This window comes from Peromyscus californicus, unplaced genomic scaffold (assembly GCF_007827085.1).
Source record: "Peromyscus californicus insignis strain IS unplaced genomic scaffold, ASM782708v3 Scaffold_11__1_contigs__length_118956290, whole genome shotgun sequence".
Classification (NCBI taxonomy): Eukaryota; Metazoa; Chordata; class Mammalia; order Rodentia; family Cricetidae; genus Peromyscus; species Peromyscus californicus.
Window position 1 is genome coordinate 41,155,040 of NW_026294402.1, and position 20,397 is coordinate 41,175,436.

The 20,397-nt window shown below is 47.9% G+C and overlaps 1 long non-coding RNA gene across 4 annotated transcripts in view; it reads left to right on the top strand.

Moving 5' to 3' along the window:
- LOC128123177 (uncharacterized) overlaps positions 1 to 20,397 on the top strand; it is a 286,853-nt gene that overhangs the window by 76,345 nt on the left and 190,111 nt on the right. The window contains exons 1-3 of one of the 4 annotated variants that reach the window (XR_008222588.1): positions 15,562 to 16,306; positions 18,301 to 18,407; positions 19,612 to 19,725. The exons of the other annotated variants lie outside the window; for them this stretch is intronic. This is a non-coding gene — a long non-coding RNA (uncharacterized LOC128123177). Of the gene's footprint in view, positions 1 to 15,561; positions 16,307 to 18,300; positions 18,408 to 19,611; positions 19,726 to 20,397 lie in introns of those variants that run through there. 4 annotated transcript variants of the gene reach the window in all.

The window sequence follows — 20,397 nt, forward strand, 5'->3', positions numbered from 1 at the left end:
AATTTGAAGTCTGAAGATTGAACCAAGAAAATGTGGTCCGTTTTCTTTTGAGAAAACGCGAATCAAAACTTGGAAAACTTGATTCTCCTAGAATCTGTTTAAAAAATTGGCTGAGTGACCCTTTAAGGCCACGTATCAGAGTCTCTGGCCAGAAGTTAGCTGTCACTTGTTAGCTGGGTGAACTTGGGCAGGTGTGGTGACTTCTCCTGGCTTAGTTTTGTCATTGGTTCTGCCTTATAGAGGTGTTCTAAGAATTAAATGGTTATCACAGGAACGTTCCCAGTACATAAGAATCACTCAATGCTGGTTAATGCTATTGTGTCATCAGCTGACAATTCCAATATCTTTTAAATGGGATTCAATTTGCAAACATTTTGTTTAGACAAAGTTTCCCTGGAACACCTTTATTGTGGAAGGCATGGCTTCCTGTGGACACTAAAGGTCTGTAGGGCCACGTCCATCAGCTTCCTTTCCAACTGAGGTGATCACGGAGAGTGGGGAGAAAGCTCAGAGCCAACAGGGATAGCTCTGGGGCTTAGCTATGGTTCTGTGCACCTCATGTCCTGGCATAGGGAGCCCAGATATGGCTTGCTGGGTCTGAGGTGATGTGAGTAGGGCCTAGGCTAGTTTACTCCCAGAGGGCCATTGGTTGAGCAGATGAGTAGCATAGAGGAAGCTGGGTATGTGCCTGGCTCAGATTTAAGAAGCCAAGAGTCATGGTTGGGAAGATGGCTGTCAGGAGATGTCCAGGGCTTTATTCCCAGCACCCATATAAAAAGCTGGAAGTGACATGAGCTTCTTTCCTCATAGCAGATCCCCAGGGCAAGCTAATCTGCCAGCCCAGGCTAATTGGTGAGTTCCAGGCCAAGTGAAAGGCCCTGTGTCTAAAAGCAAAGTGGATAGTGCCCAAGGAAGAATGAGGGGCAAGGTTGTCCTCTGCCCTTCATCTACATTCATGCACACTTGCATGCTCATCTAAGCACACACACACACACACACACACACACATGCATCATCACCACTCATTAAAATCATGCATACACACAGACATACACACACGCACACATACTTGCATGCACCCATGCACACAGGCATGTACCTTACCCACCCACCCCCACCACCATACATGAGGAAGCCAGGAGTCTGAGCCAGAAGAATGCATGCCTCACTTTGCAGAACTTCTAAAGCTCTTTGGGTAAATATCCAACACAGTAATCATCAGTTCTGCTTTTCAGGATTTAACGCTAAAGTCTAGATTCCCCAGGAGCCAAATGACCTGGGTTCTAATTCTTAATCTTCCTGCCACTCACTCTGCTGTCCCTTTGGAGAAGTCATTCCCTGTGCCTCAGTTTCCTAGTCTTCTAAAAGGATGTGACAATGACACTTGTGTTAAAGGGTAATAACATTGTTGAATGAGATGATACGCAAAGCGTTCACAGGAGGGCCTGGCACTCTCAGCCTGACAGTGTCAATTGCATGATATCACAGTGGCCATCCCTTGGCGGCCTTTGACATACTGAGCTCCCCCTGAGGGTAGGGACTTAGACCCATCATTTCCATGTCCAGAAGGTCCTGCCCAGGGGCCACGTACATAATGAGAACTTGGTACATGCCATTAGAACTGTTGAATAGGATAGAGCGTAGTTATACTGGGGATGTCCTGGAGCTGCCAAGGAACTGCGGAGTCCAAAATGAAAGGCAGAGCAAGGTCAGATGCCAGATGGGAGGTTGCCAGGATTCACAGAGCCCAGGTTAGGAGTGGAGGTGGTGGGAGGGGTTTCCATAGCCAGGGAGCACTCGGTGCAGAGCCATAACCCAAGGAACAAGGGTGAGAAGAGGGTGGCAGAGGACCCCAACCCAGGAAGACCCTTTAGCAGATCCAAGCAGAAGAGGTGGGGGGGGGGCACATTCTCATTCTAACATTGCGTGTGGGTGGGGTGGGGGGGGAGGCGTTGATGTGAGAAGTGTCATGCAGGTCGACTCAGAATGGGACTTTCTATTGCTTACACACATGAAGACACCTCGTTCCCATCAAGAGAGGCCCAAAGTTCTTGGAGGAAGAGAGTTGCAAGGTTGGAAAGTTTACCAGGCTGTAGAGATGCTGGCTGGCTAAGAGATAATCACCATTAACAGTTTGGTCTACACACCTTCAGTGGTGGAAGGTTCCCGCTTTCCTACAGCGCCCCTCTTTGTTGTCCTAAAGGAATACACATTTTCTGAGAAGAAAAAAGAGAACGCTGATGGTTGGTTAGCAAACGTGGTCCCAAAGTGAGAGCCGGATCCTGTCTCCACAGTCCCCCTCCCCTTCTAGCCAGACTGCAGACTTCAAGCCTTTCCTAACTAAGCCAACAATGCTTCAGGCATTTTGTTCTGTAAGACACATACAGATCTGCGCATGTGACTTCACATGAAGGAGCTGGGTTTTGTAGGCTGTTTTGTTATCTGGGTCCCCCCCCCTTCCCCGGTTCCTTTTACACCACAAAATGTCAAAGACATCTTTCCAAGTCAATAAGTATAGAACCACATTATCATTTTTAATGATCGCATACTACTTCTCTCTTTTTCTGTCTCACGCTTTACCGAGATTGCTCTCCTATTGATTGGCACATCAGTAAAACTTTGCTGTTACAAATAAGGCCTCCACGAACATTCTTGTACTTACACTGTTTCCTACTTAGGCAATTATTCCCATAGGGTAAATTCGAGAACTATTAAATGAACAATCATACACAGTTTATACTGTGATAGATAAAACTGTATAGGTTTTTTACCTGCTAGCCATGCAAATGGAGGTGTCTACTTTGTCATCCGGGTAACAAGCAAGGTGCAATCTGTAGGCTTTAAAGAAAGATCAATGCTGATCAGATGTGTAAAACTGTCGCATTCCTCATCTCAGATCACCGCTGAGGCTGGGTGTTTTGCATGTCTCTCAACCATTTTTCTGTATTTCTTCATTTGTGATTTGCTTGAACATTAAAAATCACCAGGACTGGCGAGATGGGTCAGTAGGTAAAGACATTTGCCACCAGGCCTGGCAACCCGAGTTTTAGCCTGAGACCCACAGAGTAAAGGAGAGAACTCTCCAGAGTTGTTCAATGACTCCTACATATGCACCTTCACACACACACACACACACACACACACACACACACACACAAAAAAAAAAAAAAAAACCTAAATAAGTGTATTTTTTTTAAATGAGAAAAAAGCCCAAATAAAAGAAAGTGCCACTTTATAGGAGAATACTGAAGTAAGAAAATATCTATAACACATTTCAAAATGATTAGAGTACAGACGATATAATATTATTTTATTTATTTTGGTTTTCGAGACAGGGTTTCTCTATGTAGTCCTGGCTATCCTGGAACTCGCTCTGTAGACCTTGAACTCAGAGATGCACCTGCCTCTGTGCCCCACCCTAAATGCTGGGACTAAATAAAGGCATGTGCTGCCACTGCCCAGCTTATATAATATTTTTATAGGGTGGTATTTTTTAAGAAAATGTAGATAGGTAGTCAAAGACTGAAGACTCAACACATTCCACAGTGTTAACTGGCCTGAAAACATGCAATTAAAATAGTGATCCTAAAAGAAGAATAACAAAAGTCCCCTGGGTTAGTGGAGATCACCACTGGGTTATCGGGAAATGGGTACATGTTTTTAAATTGTAGTTTTTAATTAGCTCACACAGTAACAGGTTTCCTTTCAGTGTGTTCTTCACACATATTTAGTTCTGGTTGATGCTGTCCCCTCTCCACGCCACAGTCTCCCCTGAGCCCAGCGCCACCCTTGGACTTCAGTAGCTCCCCCTTCTGCTTTCATATCCCGTGTGTGTGTGTGTGTGTGTGTGTGTGTGTGTGTGTGTGTGTGTGTGTGTGTATGTGAGTGCGCTCGGTATTTAAGGAAACAATAAACAACACCACAAACAAGCTGGGCTGGCAGGATGGCTCAGTGGGTGGCACCTGCCATCCAGTCCGTTGATGTAAGTTCGGTCCCTGGGATTCAAGGAGGTGGAAGGAGACAGCCACCTCCAGCAAACTGTCCCCGACTTCCACGTGTGCATGTGCTGGCACACATACAAGGAATAAATGAATAAAACAGAATTTTTTAAAAAAATAGTACAAACAGTGATTATTTTAAAGCTTACCCTTAGTTTCACACTTCTCTGCACCAAGAATGATGAATTTTGTAATTTTAAAAATCCTCTAAAAGTAAAAACAAAAAACAAAAAAATCCCACAAAAACCCAAAAAACAAACAAACCAAAACCCCGTACATAAAGCCACCATCACCCTTTCCCTAGCACTTCTGTGCTGCTCCTTGTGTGTAAATAGTCACAAAAGAAGACATTTTGAGCTCAGAGGACCTTTAAATGTCATGCCTCTGCCTCTTCCCCTCACTTAAAACTGAGCAAGCTGCAGCCCCAGTGGGTCAATGACCCAGCCAAGGTCTGCCAGGCAGAGATGGGGGAGTGAGGGCACATCCTGAGACACTAGCAGGGAGGCCAAGGCCATGTCCCACCTGCTCCTCGGCCCACCCGCCTGCCGGACCGGTTGCCGAAATCTCAAACGTGGAGTCTTTACTGAACTGGAGAGAGGTGTCTGGTCAAGGCTAGGAATGAAGCCTGCCTGAGGGCAGAGGGAACACACGACAGTGTATAAATTTCGTGCTTTGAAGCCAGGCATGCCTTTAATCCCAGGGGAGGTGGGAGGATCTCTGTGAGTTCAAGGCCAGCCTGGTCTACAGAGTGAGTTCCAGGACAGGCTTCAAAGCTACGCAGAGAAACCCTGTCTCGAAAAAAACAAACCAAATCAAACCAAACCAAAAAACCTTTGTGCTTTGAGGACTTGAGGGCTCTGTGGCCGTAGGCCCACAGACCTGTCCAGGCCAGGCGGCCAGAGGGGTGGGGGGGCTTGCTCCAGTCTTCCTGACCCAAGATTCTGCTGAGTGGATCACCTGGGTCGTGGGAAGTCCTAGGGGCCCCAGGAGCCTGGGCTCAGCATGCCCTTCAAGCCGTCCCTCGGGGATCACAGAATGGAAGGGGTTTTGCTAGATTTGTTGCTGAGGTTTTTCCTTCTTCCACGTCTTTCAGAATCCTGTCTGGGGCTCTGCTCCATGCCGAGGTTGGAGAGAGCAGTGCACTGCTTCTGGGAATGGTTTCCCCTGCCACGTGACATCAGTGGGTTATATTGCAACTTTCCACATGGCTGCCCCGACACAGGCTGCTGTGTTTATGAAAATTCTCTTGATACTAGCTCGGAGCCTCCCTGGCGCTGGAGGTCGCGTGCTGGCTGGGCTGTGTTCTGTGTGGCTGACACCAGTTCTTGGGAAGGCCAGCTTCTCCGCAGGCACCTTAAGGGATGTGGGCTCTCCTCACCCAGCACAGGAACATCTGCCTACATGGTTCAGTTCCAGAACCTCAGGTGCCCTGGACCCGGTCTCCTAACAGGAGCAGACACAGGTTGGGGTCAGGACACCTGCGTGGCCAGTTGCCTAATTTGTAGTGTGGCTCTGGCTTAGTAAAACATAGTGACCACTCTTCCTTCCAATCCCCTAAACCTGGGGAAAAGACCCCTGCTCTTCACCAGTGATGAGGACAGGGACTCAGCGAGCTGGGAGAGAGGTCCTGGGAACTCAGGAAAGGCATGCTGTCTCTGTCCACAAACGTGAAGGGGAAGGTTATTGCCTGTTTCAAGTTCGCCTGCCTGCTTCTCTCCCTCCCTCCCTCCCTCCCTCCGTCCCTCCCTCCCTCCCTCCCTCCCTCCCTCCTCACTTTCCCTCCTCTCCCTCCATCCCTGGCTTCCTTTCCTCTTTCCCTCCTAGTCCCCACCTCTCCCTCACTTCCTCCTTGTCATCATCCCTCTCCCTTTCTTTTTAACTTGCATTTTTTTGAGATAGATTTTTCCAGTGTTGCCAAGGCTAGCCTTTAACTAGCTAGCCCAGGCTGTCCTTAACCTGCCATCTCATTCCTCAGCCTCCCAAGTGGTGGGCTCACAGGTGTGCACTACCATGGCTGGCTTTCCAGTTTTAATAATAAATAAGTAAATAAATAAATACATGCATAAATAAATAAATACACAAACCACAGCGTTGTGACACTTTTGAATCCTTAGCCTCTAATATGGACCAATATGATCTACTGGTTAATGCCCAAGGATCCACATGTTCCAGACAAACTTAACCATGTGTTGGTGCTACAAGGGTCAATCCTGAGTAAATCTACACTCTCCTTTAGCACAGGAAGCCTTTGGACTTGAGTGTCTCTTGGTGCTCCCCAAGTTCTGTGATCTCAGGAGAGACTGTGTGGCCTTTTCTACCTTCAACTGCCGGGTTCCTCCTCTGTCAGTATTCATGATGCTGGTAGATACTGTCAATTGAAACCATGACACTGTCTGTGATGGTAGGTAAGATGTAAACAGCTTTGCATCCCTCCACTGCCATGCTCTGTAATATTCATTCACTCATTCATTCCTGGGCCTTGGATACATGGTCCAGTTGGGAGACCAACATTCAGTATATTTTCTGAGCTCTTCCCCCATCACCCTCACCCCCACCAATGGGAAGAGAACAGTCGTTTACATGGGCTGATTTCTTAGTAGGTACCAGCTGTATGTAGCCTCCATTTGTAGAATTCACACAGTGACCCTAAGAGGCATGCACTTCCGTTTTCCCATTTTCTACTGCTTAGGAAACAGAACCACAGGGAAGTGAGGTATATTGTCCAAGCTCATAAGTGACACAATGTAGGTTTGAAGACCCCCTGACTTCAGAGCTGATAACTTCAACCACTGCACTCATCTGCCACCCCAAAAGCTAAGAGCAAATCTAAGGTGGGAGTGATCTGTTTCTGAAAGGAGGACTGGGAAGGGTTTTATGGAGGAGGGAATGGGAGAGTAGAGGTCTAGTAAGTGAAAGGCCCCTACAGCAGAAACCTATTCCACACTCTGGAGATACATGTGGCTGGGAGCCTTACCTCTGACCAGCAGTTGCTATGGCCTAATCTGCCGAGAGGGATCTGGCAGCGACCTCACCTTTGCCTCCTCCGTCCCAGTGGAAACACAGGAGAACCTGGTGGATGCTCGTCTTGTCTCTGAAGGACTATACTCTTTGTGCCCATACCTGTTATCCCTGACATGGTGGAGTTCCCATTCTTAAAATAGTCTAGCTATGCATGTGTGTGTAAGCATTCCAGTGAGTGTGCACGTGTGTGTGTGTGTGTGTGTGTGTGTGTGTGTGTGTGTGTGTGTGTGTGTAAATATGTGTGCCTGTGCAGGCTCTCTCACAGAACCCGAATCTCACCAATTTGGCTAGAGTGACTGGCTGGGATAACAGGAATGTGCCACTATGCCTGAAGGTTTACTTGGTGCCCTGGCTAGTTTTATACCAAGCTGGAGTCATCTGACAGGGGGAAACTTCAATTGAGAAAATGCCTCCATCATATCCAACTGTAAGGCATTTTCTTAATTAGTGATTGATGGAAGAGGGCCCAGTCCATTGTGAGAGGGCCCATCCTTGGGCTGGTGGTCCTGGGTTCTATAAGAAAGCAGGCTGAGCAAGCCATGGGAGTAAGCCAGTAAGCAGCACCCCCTCCATGGCTTATGAATCTGCTCCTTCCTTCAGATTCCTGTCCTGCTTGAGTTCCTGCCCTGACTTCCTTCAGTGATGAACTGTGATGTGGAAGTGTAAGCCAAATAAACCCTTTCCTCCCCAAGTTGCTTTGGTCATGGTGTTTCATCACAGCAATCGTAACCCTAACTAGGACACCTGGTTTCTGGGGATTGGATTCTTGGGTCCTCAAGACTGCACAGCAAGCCCTTTACAGATCGAGCTGTATCCCTAGCCACACATTAGCTTTTGGAGACCAGCTTCTCAGAGTTATAAGGGGAAGATACTGCCAGAAAGGGCTGAGAGGACACTCAGAAGGCAGAAATGACCAGAAGGCTGACGAGGAACACTGGAGTTGGGATACTGGAGACTTGGGTTAGGTGAAGGACATCCCACATTTCACTGCTACCTGCAGCTCTCTCTATCTGCCAGCCGAAACCCCTGCAGGATCAGCACCAACCTCCCCAGAAGTGATTTAGAAGGGGCTGAGCTGAGCAGTCATCCCTTCCATTATAATGGGCCTGAGTCATAATTCTCAGCCACCACAGGCCCCTCCCTGCTTCGTCTTCCTCCCCGAGGCTACTGCTCTGAGGCATTTAGGGTAGATTTAAGATCAAAATCAAATCAGAGTCACCAAACAAGGTGTCAGGCCAGGCAAGAGGGGTGGGAAGCTTGGAGTTATAGTCTGGAAGGCTTCACCGCTCCTTGGAGACTATTAAGTGAGTGTATTTTATGGCCAGACACAATGCTGAGTGAACCATCTATAAACCAATTACAGGAAACTTCCCTGCACATCTCAGGGAATGCTGATGGGCGTGGGTGGGTGAAGAGAACATCTGCCTTTGTGCCAGTAGGCATTCCCCAGCGTTCCACCTGCTGGTGGCATCCTGTCTGTCTCCCTCCCAATGCCAAGGCTCTCATGGGATGCCTACACAGGACAGGTCAGCAGTGGCTTCAGAAACAGTAGTCTCAGGACCATGGAACCCAGTTTACCTGTGAAAAAACTGAAACGAGATGGGGAGAACCCTTCCTTACTCAAGCTTATAGGAGGAACTGGACTGGGAAGTACCAGGGGGTTCCAGTCTCCAAGCTCAGCCTTCTCTGCTTCCAATACACCCAACCTCTTGTAGGAAATGGTGGAGAGCAGACATCCCTCAGTGATTCCCCTACCGCTCAGCTCCAGATGTTCTCAGGAATCTTATAGGTCTCAGACCCAGGTGAGGCCGTTGATGCTGACAGCTGGAGATGGTCCATCCTTCACTTGGCATTTTCTCTGGATACCTCCCATCCAAGTCCTGGACTATTTGATCTGTAGCACACGATTTCCTCCCAGAATGCTCTCTCTCTAATGTCAGGGACCACACCAATTCATCTCCATAGCACTTACCAAGGCCTGGTGAAGGAGGCACAGTCAATGAATCTGGTAGATGACTACACCTAGACTTCTGCCATCCACACACAGTGCCTAGAAGCAGATACTGGTTGCATAGGTGAGTGAGGTCACTTGTCAAGGCACACATAGTTAAGAGTGACAATACACTCTTCCCCCTACCCAGGCAAGGGCTGTGGGACCAAACCAAATCATTTAGAATTAAGTTGCCATGATCTTCTGGTACAGTTTGGGTGCCGAGTGACCCCCAGAACTACATTAAAGGCTGTATTTCCAGGATGGTGCTACTGTGTGCGGGGGTGGGGGTTGGGGACAGACTGTGGATCTTTAGGGGTTAGAGCATCAAGAGAAGTCCACAGTCATTGGTGGTTGTGCCTTTTGTGGGTCCCCCCATTCCTCCTTTCTCTTTTTTTTCTGGCCACAAGGTAAACAGTCGGCTCCACCACCCTTCACATCATTGCCCATCAGGACACCCACCAGAAGCCCAAGGCAATCGGTCCATCTTATTCATGGACTAGAGCTCCTCAAACTGTGAGCTAGAAACAGACCTTTTCTCTCCTTGTTAGAATCTCATTGTCTTGTTTTAGGGGAGGAAGGCTGACTGACACTCTCCCATCAGAAAAACCCAGTTGTACAATCCATTCTAGAAGCTGATATCCCATTTTAAATAGATGGGACTTTCGGGGAAGATGGAGACTTAAAGTAAAGTTCTGGAGAGGGTCAACAACTCTCTCTCCCCTTTGTAGTACCCAAATGTCCCCTTCCATAGCATCTGCTTCCTGGCGTCTCCTGTCCTAGAAAGTCAGTTCTGAGCTCACGTTGGCCATCTCTGAGGGCCTGGCAGAGACCCAAGGGAAGCAAAACCCAGAGGACCCAGCTGCTTTCCTGTCAGGCCCAGCTGCCCTGAGAGCTGACGGCTTGACAAGTGGCATTAGCATAGAAACCTCCACAGTGGCAGCTGCCAGCTCTGCACAGGTGCCCACAGCTCCCCTGCTTGGTACCACTCACTGTCACGGGGGGGGGGGGGGCAGATACTTGCCAGCCAAAGGTGCGTGGCTGTCCCGCACACCGGCACCTTAGACTCCGGGCCTGAAGCAGGACTGTCTCTAGCTGCCCCTTCAGCTGCCTCACCTCTGTCTCCAGATGCCCCTCTCTCTCCTTATCCACCTAGAAGGTGCTGCTCCGTTCCTTGTGTCCCTCACAGGTTCTCTCCTCTCATCTGGGTGTCTGTCCCCACCCTCGGCTTCTGCCTATCGAGGGTTAGAGAAGAGCTTCCTGAAGTACTTCTCCTTGAAGATCTTAGTTTTGTAGAGGCACAAGGGTCAGGCTTCCTGGATTCCACGTTTCGTGGCCCCTCAGGAAGTAACTCTTGGAAGCATGCATTCGGATATTTGAGTTAATGGTCTTGTGAAAACAATGGCAGAGGTCCCAAGGTCAACCGAAAGGAAGGAGCTGGGCTGCAGATGGGAAGGTGTGACAGACAGAGACAGCCCTTGCCCTGGAGTTCCCTCACAACCAAGTACCACAGCAACATCTCGATGGCCCCTTTCCAATCTTTGCAACTCTGGCACACAGATAGAAGCTTCCAGAAGCGTTATCAGCACAGAGTAAAATTAGATGACAAAAAAGTATCAGTTGCAGTTAGCAAATAGCAGCAGCATCCTCTGGGCTGTACTGTGGCCAGGCTGTTGCCCAGAGCCCAGAGCCCAGAGCCCAGAGCCCCAGCAACTCTTTCCTCTGTCCCTCTCCCCGCACTGTACACCTGGCCCACAGGCATTCTTAGCTGAGCCTTGGACCTTTCTGATGCTCTTTCTGTTTGTCTAGAACCTCTCTGTCCTTACTCAGAGAAGCTTCCAGAACTCACAGCTCAGGAGCCCCAGGCACCCCTCACCACCAGGATCCCTTGTTCTTGTTTTTCATTCCAGTCACAAAGAATGATATTGTACTCTTTTGTGCAAACATTTTAAATGATTGAATAGACATCTCAATATAAAAGATCTCTTTCCTTTCGTAAATTAGTGTTTTAATCAAAGTGACTAATGCACAAAATTTAAAAATCAAATAATATCGTAAGATTTTGTAGGAAAATCCATCAGGCCCAGAACACCTCTGTCTCCATCCTCTAGAGACAGTCACTCTCAATTCTTGGCCAGTTTGCCTGTTAGCTAGATCCTTTCATTTAAGTAGCACACCACTACATTTTAACCCAAGATTTTATCACATATTTTATTTTATTATGGTTTTAAATACATAGAAATGCTAAAAGACTTTTCAGTGACAATCCATAAACCCTGGATTATAAGTTAACATTTTGCTGTCTCTTGATTTTTTTTTTACTTATCTACCCATTTGCCCATCCACCATCCACCCATCCACCCATCTACTCACCAGTCCAACCATCTATCCATTCAACCACCAACCCATTCATCTATTTATCCACTCACCCATTCATCAACTCATTCATCTATCTAGCCATCCATCCACTTACCCATTAACACATGCCTATATACATGTATATACTCAATCCATTCACCCACCCACTCATCCATCCATCTACCCATCAACCCACTCTTCCATCCATTTACCCATCCATCCACTCATCCATTCATCTACCCATCCACCCACTCATCCATTCATCTGCCCATTCATCTACTCATCCGTTCATCTACCCATCCACCCACTCATCCATTCATCTACCCATTCATCCACTCATCCACCCATCTATCCTACTTTTGTTGCATTTAAGTCAGTTGCAGGTACAAATGTACTTTATCTTCAGAAGCTTCACACTGTGTCTCATGAGAGGTCAATATTTGCTTCTGGTTTATTTTGTTTTTCCTTTGAGAGAGTTTTTTTGTGTAATGGAATGTGTAGATGGTGAGTGTACCAATTCATGAATTTCAGAGAAATATATCCAACTTTGTAACCAAATTGCCACCAAAATCAGAACTGCACTGTTACCCAAAGGCTTTCTCTTATACACCTCAGAGAACGTTAATTGATGCCTCAGAAAGCAGGTGGCCATTAAGGAGTGTTCTTTCTGTGTGTCTCTCTTCCTGTGTGCCTTTATCTCTGTCTCCTTCTTCCTCTTATATCAAATATAAGTGAACAGTTTTTGACCTTATCTACTGACTTCCTATTATGGCTCAAATCTTAACTCATATTGAGTCACGAGGATTGCCATGACTTTCGTAGTGAAACCCAAGTCAACCTGGGCTGCAAAGTGAGACCCTCTATTTTAAAAGAGGTCATAGCTCAGAGCTTTATTTTCCTTCCCATGATATACTTACATCACACTTCAAAAACTTCAATCAGTATCATCTTCACACACAACAATAAACAAAAAGTTCCTTACTGAGACACTACCATGCAGTGGTCCTTCTGTACAACTTTGTTCTCCTCATTTCTGGTTAGCTTTCTTTGCTGTGCAACACACACTCGAACACACACACACACACACACACACACACACACTCACTCACTCATAGTGATTTAACAGAACTAGAAAATTCTATCATCCTTATTTGCTACCTGACTGAATGTATCAGATAATCTATAACTTATTTTCTCCAGAGGAGCCGCCTTCCCATCAGCTGAGAGCTTCTTTCTCCAGGCTTTCAGAGGCCGCTCATCTCTGGTGCCTGAGACATCGCCAGCATATACCTTAGACCTTTAGCGACCCTTTCAATCTGCAGATCAACATCTCTTAGCTTGGGGAAATTTTCTTCTATTATTTCTTTGATAATTATCCCCTCCATTTTCTCTGAACCTTTCTAGAATTCCTAACGGTCAAATGGCCAACCTCCTGAACTGATACTTTAATGTTCTCATTCTCTTTGCCATTATCTGCCTCTCTCTGCCTCGTATTCTCTCTCTTTCTGTTCCACTTTTGGGGAAATTTTATCTATTTTATCTTTCAAACCTTTTATTGAATTTTGAATTTTTGCTATCACTTTTAATAACCAAGAGCTCTCTCTTGCGCTTTGATTGTCATATATGATAGCCTGAATCTACACCTATCTGCGATCTCTCTGTCTCTCTATCTCCCATCTAGTATACTTATATTTTCAGGTGAAATCTCTGCTTGTATCTCTAGGAGGACATTATATATACATATATGAATATATGTGTGTATGTTTGTATATGTATGTGGTATGTATATTTGGGTGTGCATGCACATATGTGCACATACACAAGGATGCCATTCTTCAGGTACTATCCACTTATTTTAGAGATCTAGTCTTTCACTGGTCTGGAGCTCGCCAATGACCTGATTGACAGGACAGCCCCAGGGATTTGCCTGGCTTTGTCTCCCCAGTACTGGGATTATAAACTAATGCCACTATGCAAATATATGCATATATATACATATATATACACACACACACACATATATATATGTATATATATGCATGATTAAATTCGGGTCCTTATGCTTGTAAGGCAAGCACTTTACAGACTGAGCCATCTTGCCAACCCCACGTTTGAAGTTTTCCTCTCGTCTTCTATTGTCCCAGCTTCTTCTAAGTTCTCTTCCTTTCATCTTGTGTGGCATTATCGATGACAAGACTTCTTTGGTAGCCCATATCTGAGTGAATGAGTCACTAAGCAAACCTGACTGGGGACCATAGAGTTGGCTCAGTGGTTAAAAACACTTGCCGCTCATCCAGGGGACTTAGGGTCAGTTCCCAACACGTTCACAGTGATGAACAGTTGCCTGTAACCTCAGTTGCAGGAACTCCAATGCACTCTTCTGGTCCCTGCAGGCACTAGGCATGCAAGTGGTACACACACACAGAGGTAGGTATTCACACATCATACACATAGAATTAAAACAAGTAAATCTTAAACAAAAATAAAAGTTAGGGCATTACTGACTCCTTATATGCATTTTTAAAAACAAAAACAGAAAAAGAAAAGCTGGCCTGCAGTTGTCTGGTCATAAGTGGGCCCCATCGGACTGGTGGCTTTTACTGTGAGGTGAGTAGTTACAGAACTGAGTTTTCTTGGGAGGACACCCATAATTTAGTATATAAATTAGTATTGCCTTTCTTCCCTTAAGTCAACTGAGTTTTTGAGAGATGTCTACTGGATGCTTCCATTTTGAAGGCTTGGCTAGGGGAGGGGATTGATAGTGGCCCTGTCATGCACAGGTTGTCTGATGCTTTCCTTCTGTCCCTGAAGAGCCTTCCAGTTCCCTTCCCATTCACCTTCTTCTGGGAATGACTCCTCCCACTCAGCCTGGTTGCCCATCTGCATGGGCCAGGTGAACAACCTGATGACCTAGTCTTTCTGTTTGCCTGACTTCCAGGGCACCAGCTACCTCTAACTCCTCAGACCTCCCAGGGCCCACGGGACATGTCTTCTTATTCTCCTGCGCTTTCCTCTGCAAGCTGACCGTTCAGACTTTCTCTATCCTGGGAAGTCAGTTGCCCATAAGCATGTGCTTATGACTTGCCCCAAATCAGACGCTTCTTCCCCATTCCACTTCCTTTTCCCTGGTGGGATTTTGCCGATTTGAGTCTCCCATTAGTGCGGTTTCAGGAGGGAACTGTGGTAAACGATTGTGATCGACCTCCCGCATCTAACTGGAAGTCTGTGGGTTTAATGGCTGTCTTCCCTACTAACCTAGCACAGCCCCACAGCTGGACCCTCACCAGCTTCCTTCCTCAGCTTTCTCAGCACCTAGCGGAGTGCCCGACACACACTGGCCGCTTAGGCAATAGGTGTTGACTAAATTAGAAGTGTGGAGGCAAGCAGGGTTGGCAGATAGGCTTGGTCGTACTGTGACAGCAGAACACCCCCCCCCCCCAACACACACACACCAAAAACCTTTAGCTCCATCCATTCACATATTCTGGTCAGAATTCCCCCTCAGGCAGGTGAAGGAGCTCAGAGGAAGAGCCCGACTCCAGCTTCACACACACACACACACACACACACACACACACCACACACACACACACACACACACCACACACACACACACACACACACACACCACACACACACCACACACACACACACACACACACCACACACACACACACACACACACACACCACACACACACACACACACACACACACACACACGCACGCACGCACACACACACACACACACACACCACACACACACACACACCACACACACACACACCACACACACACACACACACACACCACACACACACACACCACACACACACACACCACACACACACACACACACCACACACACACACACACACACACACACACGCTTGTCCACGCCCCACCCAGAGTAGGCCCTTCTGTCTCATGCCTGGAGGGGAAGGGAACCAGAAATCTCCATTCTAGAAGTCTGGGGGAGGGAGGGGGGAGGGAGGAGAAAAGGGTGGAAAAGGGAGGAAGGGGAGAGAGAGAGAGAGAGAGAGAGAGGACAGCCTGGAGGCCTCAAGGCCCAGCACCGAGCCCTGATGCTGGCGGAGGAAGAGCTGAAAATACAGGGCTCCCCCCCCACACACACACCGCTGTCTGGGTGTAGTTTTGAAAACGAGGCAGGCTCTTTCTAGCTCTCCCTTTCCACTGCCACTATTTCAGTTTTTATCTCCACAACAAAAATTCCTTCCAACTTTTCCCCCCTGTCTCCCTCTAATGCTCTTCACTCTCAAATGCTAATAACCTCCAGCTGTAAAAGGCTTAGAAGTGGCTCTAGATTGTTTGATCTTTGGCCTGTGATCTGCTTTCATCTCTGTGCTTTCAAATGTTACTTTAGATTTACTTTAACCTATTAACGCGCTTGGTATTCATAGACACGCACACTCCAAAACAGCTTCCAAGCTCCCCAACTGCAGCACGCCTCCCCACGTCCGTCCCCCCCCCATCATAGCTGGGCTGGAAACTGAAACTCCCAGTGCAGACCGGAACTTTCCAGTGAGGGATAGAGAAGGAGGCCTGGAAGGCAGGGCAGGGAAGGATGCCCAGAGCCTGGGGAGGCTATGCAGGAGAGTGGTGGGAAGGAGGAAGGAGGAAGGAGGAAGGGATGAGGGAGCAGAGAAGGAAGTAGAGAAGAAGAGAAGGTAGAAAGGAAAAAAGGCAGAGAAAGGGACCAGGGGTACAGAAGTCAGCAAAGTGCCCAGGACTGCCAGCCTCCGTGCTGGTTACATACCATCTAAATCTACTCTCCCCTGATGGAGGATGGGGACCCAGAGCCTGCTGAGTTAGTGCTTGAGATTTCTAGCTTGTGGTTGAGCTGGGGGTGTGTGGCATGTTGTTTCCACAGGAAATGAGAGGCATGAATATGGATGAAACTCCTCACCGAGACCACAAGGGTACAGTTCAATTATTTGCTGTATAAAGTAGCATGGGAGGATATTCATTGCTTGATCGTTTCTTCTGTGTATGAGTGTGTGTGCGCGTGTGCGTGTGCGTGCGTGCATGTGTGTGCGTGTGTGTGTGTGTGTGTGTGTGTGTGTGTGTGTGTGTATAGTGTGTCCACGCATGCAGGGGTGTGTGATTGTGACAGGGTATGTGGAGGTGGCTGGAGAAGGTTCCCTAAGCATCTGCAGGAGATCCTTTGAAAGGCACCCTGCCATTCAGGTCCTCCTTGAGTGCCCCTGTGAGAGTTGAGCCCTGGAGATGATATGGGTGGGGGCTCCCCATTTTTCTACCTGCATCCCCTCACTGCAACACACACACACACACACACACACACACACACACACACACACACACACACACACACACACACACACACACATTCACTTTCTCCAAACTACAGGGGTCACCCCACAGCCTCCAAATTGACTAATAGAGACTCAGAGGAGGACTGCTGATCTCAAAATGTTTAGAGAGCCTTGGAGCTGAAGCCATCCCAAGCCATCCCTTTCCTCAAGCCTGCTCTCTTGTCTGGGAGAAGCAGAAGTCTCTGTCCTTCTTCCTCTGCACGCCCACCACCTCCTCCCCCCCTCCCCAGATAAAACCTGACTACAGAGGGAATCCAGAGTCCTCCTAGGCAGTCTCTGTAGAGGAAAAGCCACCAAAGCCACCGAGAGAGGGCCGTGAAACCTCACATGCAGTCAGAAGTTTCAGGTGCAAGTCTCCGACCCATGGCTCAATCTCTTTCACCTCAGCTTCCTCATCTGTGAAATGGACTAGCAGCTCTCTGAGCTGTGCTAACAAAAATAATCCCACCGAGGATATAATTGTAAGTTACGGAACACTGATCGTGTAGCAGGTACTGTTTTAAGTGCCTTATAAATATTAACTTGCATAATCCTCCGTTAATCCCACTTAATCCCCTTTTAACCCTATGAGGTAGATACTATTATTAGTCTCATTTTCTAGATAAGGAAATGGAGACACAGAAGGTTTAAGTAATTTGCACAAGGTCACACAGCTAGGGCTATTATGTTCATTTTAGACTAATTAGGCTACAGAGGTCATATGAATTCATCAATTACCTCATCCCAGTTCCTTAACGTCCCTTGGAGATAGGGGCCACTGCCACTAGTTCACACAGAAAGGAATGGTCCAATTTCACCCTAGGAAATCAAGTTCATTGCCACGGCAACCCAAGTGCCTTAACATGTTCTGACATGAGGATGCATCTCCCAGAACAGGTCTAACGTTGCCGTTACTATCGTGCATGAGCATTGGCAAAGCTGCAAAGCGGGGAACTCTCATCTGGGGAGGTAGAAGCCAGGGTACTAAGGAAAAGGCAGTGTTTCCAGGCTGTTCTCTTGCTGAGACCTTCCCTAGGGCCATCCATGGCCTTCTTAGTGCAGTGGGTGGCATGAGCAGAACCCACTGAACCCACACTGGAGTTTTCTCAGCCTGGGGTCCTAGCTCAGTGGATTCTCTTCTGGGGCTTGACCCTTTGGTTTCCTGTGGTGGTGAGGGCGTTGGCTCAGGACTAAGAAAACAGGTGATCTTAGCCGAGCCCACGTATAGGCTACTCTGGCCACTGAAGCAGAAGATCTACTACTTGAGGCTGGCCAACGTCCATCATCGTGTTCAAACATCACTAGCCCTGAAAGTTATGCTCCCATTCATGTCACCGTGTTGTAGATGCTGAGTTCAGGTGACTTCAGCGTGGTCACACAGCATCTCCTTGTCACACCCACCTTCACATCCCTTGGCACTCCACAGTTACAGATTGGTCACAGTTGAGAAATAGACTAGGAAGCCACTTTGTGGGCTTCCTGCAGCTGACAAGGCCTGTGACTCCACATGTTCTGTGAATGTCCTGGGCCTGGGCTTCTGGTGAGCTGGAGGAATCCAAGTTTAAGGTGTTCTTTCTCTTTCTGGATGCTCTGTCTTCTAGCTTGTCCAGTCTAGAAGCCAGCTCTGCATAGCAGTGGCCTCCATGATGGCAGAACCCCTGGCCAAATTTGAACTCGACTTTTCTACTTATTGACTTTGTGCCCCTGAGTAAGTAGCTGGCCAAAATCTTGCCATCTGCTTAAATAGTATGGTGTTTTTAATGAACCGTACTTCCGGGGTGATGGGCCTTGGGAGCGCAGTTTTCTTTTACATACTGACTTCCTGCACAGCCCATTGAGGGCCCCCTAAGAAGGAGTTGAATGTCACACAGAGCTCACAATTTAGGGGCTTAGTGAAGGCAGACTCTTTTGAGGGGGAAGGACACCTGTACCTTTCACTCTGCTGGTAGCAAAGCTTAGACTCTGTCACTGTTTATAGGATAGACAGTCTTGAGGGCTATGGTCAGAACCCAGCTGTGCCTATTTTGGGCCACAGTGAATAGTATACCCAGTTTCTGTTCTCTACAGTATGAGGTCTCCCACCTAGAACCAAGAAGATGGTACTTCAGGCCAGGAAGAGCAAGTCTTGGTTGCTGTGGTGATAAGGGCAAGGCTGATTAGGGCCCCCCCTCCCCCGCGCGCCCCTTCTGTGGCATCCTTTGGTGCCAGGCTCACCAGGGGCTCGAGGAAGCTGGGAGGAGCTGTCGGCACTGAGAAGTGTGCCCCCTTCTTCACACCACCCACCAGCCCTTAGTTACTGGAAAGAACAAATGCAAATGGACCCGAAGCACAATACCCAGAATACACTGCCATGCTTCCTAGGGGCTTGCTGTAAGTTAAAGCTGGGCTCCTCCTGGGGGCTGACATTTTCCCTGGTTCAAACAACATCTGCGCCTCGCCGAGCTGGGCAAAAGGTGAAGGAGTCAGTCACTGCCATTGTAGACTCAAGTGAGACAGAAGAGAGTCACCCCACATCCCTTCCACCTGCACAGGGGAGGGCAGACCCACACAAGCACCCACACATGTACATGTGTGTGCCCCCTCACATGTCACACAACAATGTACAACTGGAGGTGCCTCTCACACACATCTGTAATACGCTAATAAGGCACACTCCTACTGACGTGCTGTGTCGTGTGTATGCTCTTTCACGAACCTTTAGGCTTGTACAAACACACATGCACAAATACATGCATATGTTTACCATGAAGGGCACACAGGTTCCTGTGACTTGTCCATCTTCATCCGTCTCTAACTCAAGTCACAGTCCCTTCCCTGCCATCTGCTTCCAACCCTTTGACTGGGCAGAAGCAACAGCCGCTGCTGAGGATTCAAAATAAATGCATTCTTAGAAGGACCATCTTCCCCTCCAGGCTCCAGGCCAAATCTCCAAATGAAATCAGGCTGGGGAGAAATGAACAGGCGAGATGCAGAAAACAATGTGAAGAAGAAACTCTGAAGATACGAATAATAATAGAAAAAAAAAGGTGAGAGTTATTTTTCAGCTCACTGGCTTTCTGAAAAGTAATATAAAGTTGGCCAGCGTCTTCTTGGAACCGACCTTTCTGAGCTGAGACCCAGGCCACACACACATCTCTTTCCTCTCTTTCTATTACCCGAAATTTGTATGGTTTCATCTCCTCTGATTTTCTTCCATTTGTGCGCCTGTGCAAACCCCTGTGTCAGGGGCTCGTTCCTAACCTGGCAGGCCCACCAGGCTGCCAGCACTTCTCCCTGGCCTCCTGCAGGGCTGAGAATTGAGATCCTCCCAGGGCCCACAGTCCTCCTGCTCCAGCTCCCCCACCCACCTGGCCTTCCAGCTGCCTTTGTTCCGGAGAGGGCTCTCTTGTTCTTTCTTATACATTGTCCTCCCCGTGAGCTGAGGGGACAGGTCCTGGAGTGCAGCCGAGCCCAGAGCCTGCTGCACCCTGCAGCAGAACACTTATTCACCAGGAAAGAACGTGTCTTCTTCAGAGTTCCTCCTCCACATTTTCCAGGATAAAGATTCAGGAGGGGTCTGGGAACACTGTTAAGAGTAATGCATTGCCTATGCACTGTGGTTCCAGGGCATCCTTTTGAGGGAACGAGATGTGAAAGCCTGGCCTAGAGGTATTTCTGCAGCTCTCCCCTGTCACCTCCTACCCAAGGTACCCACACAC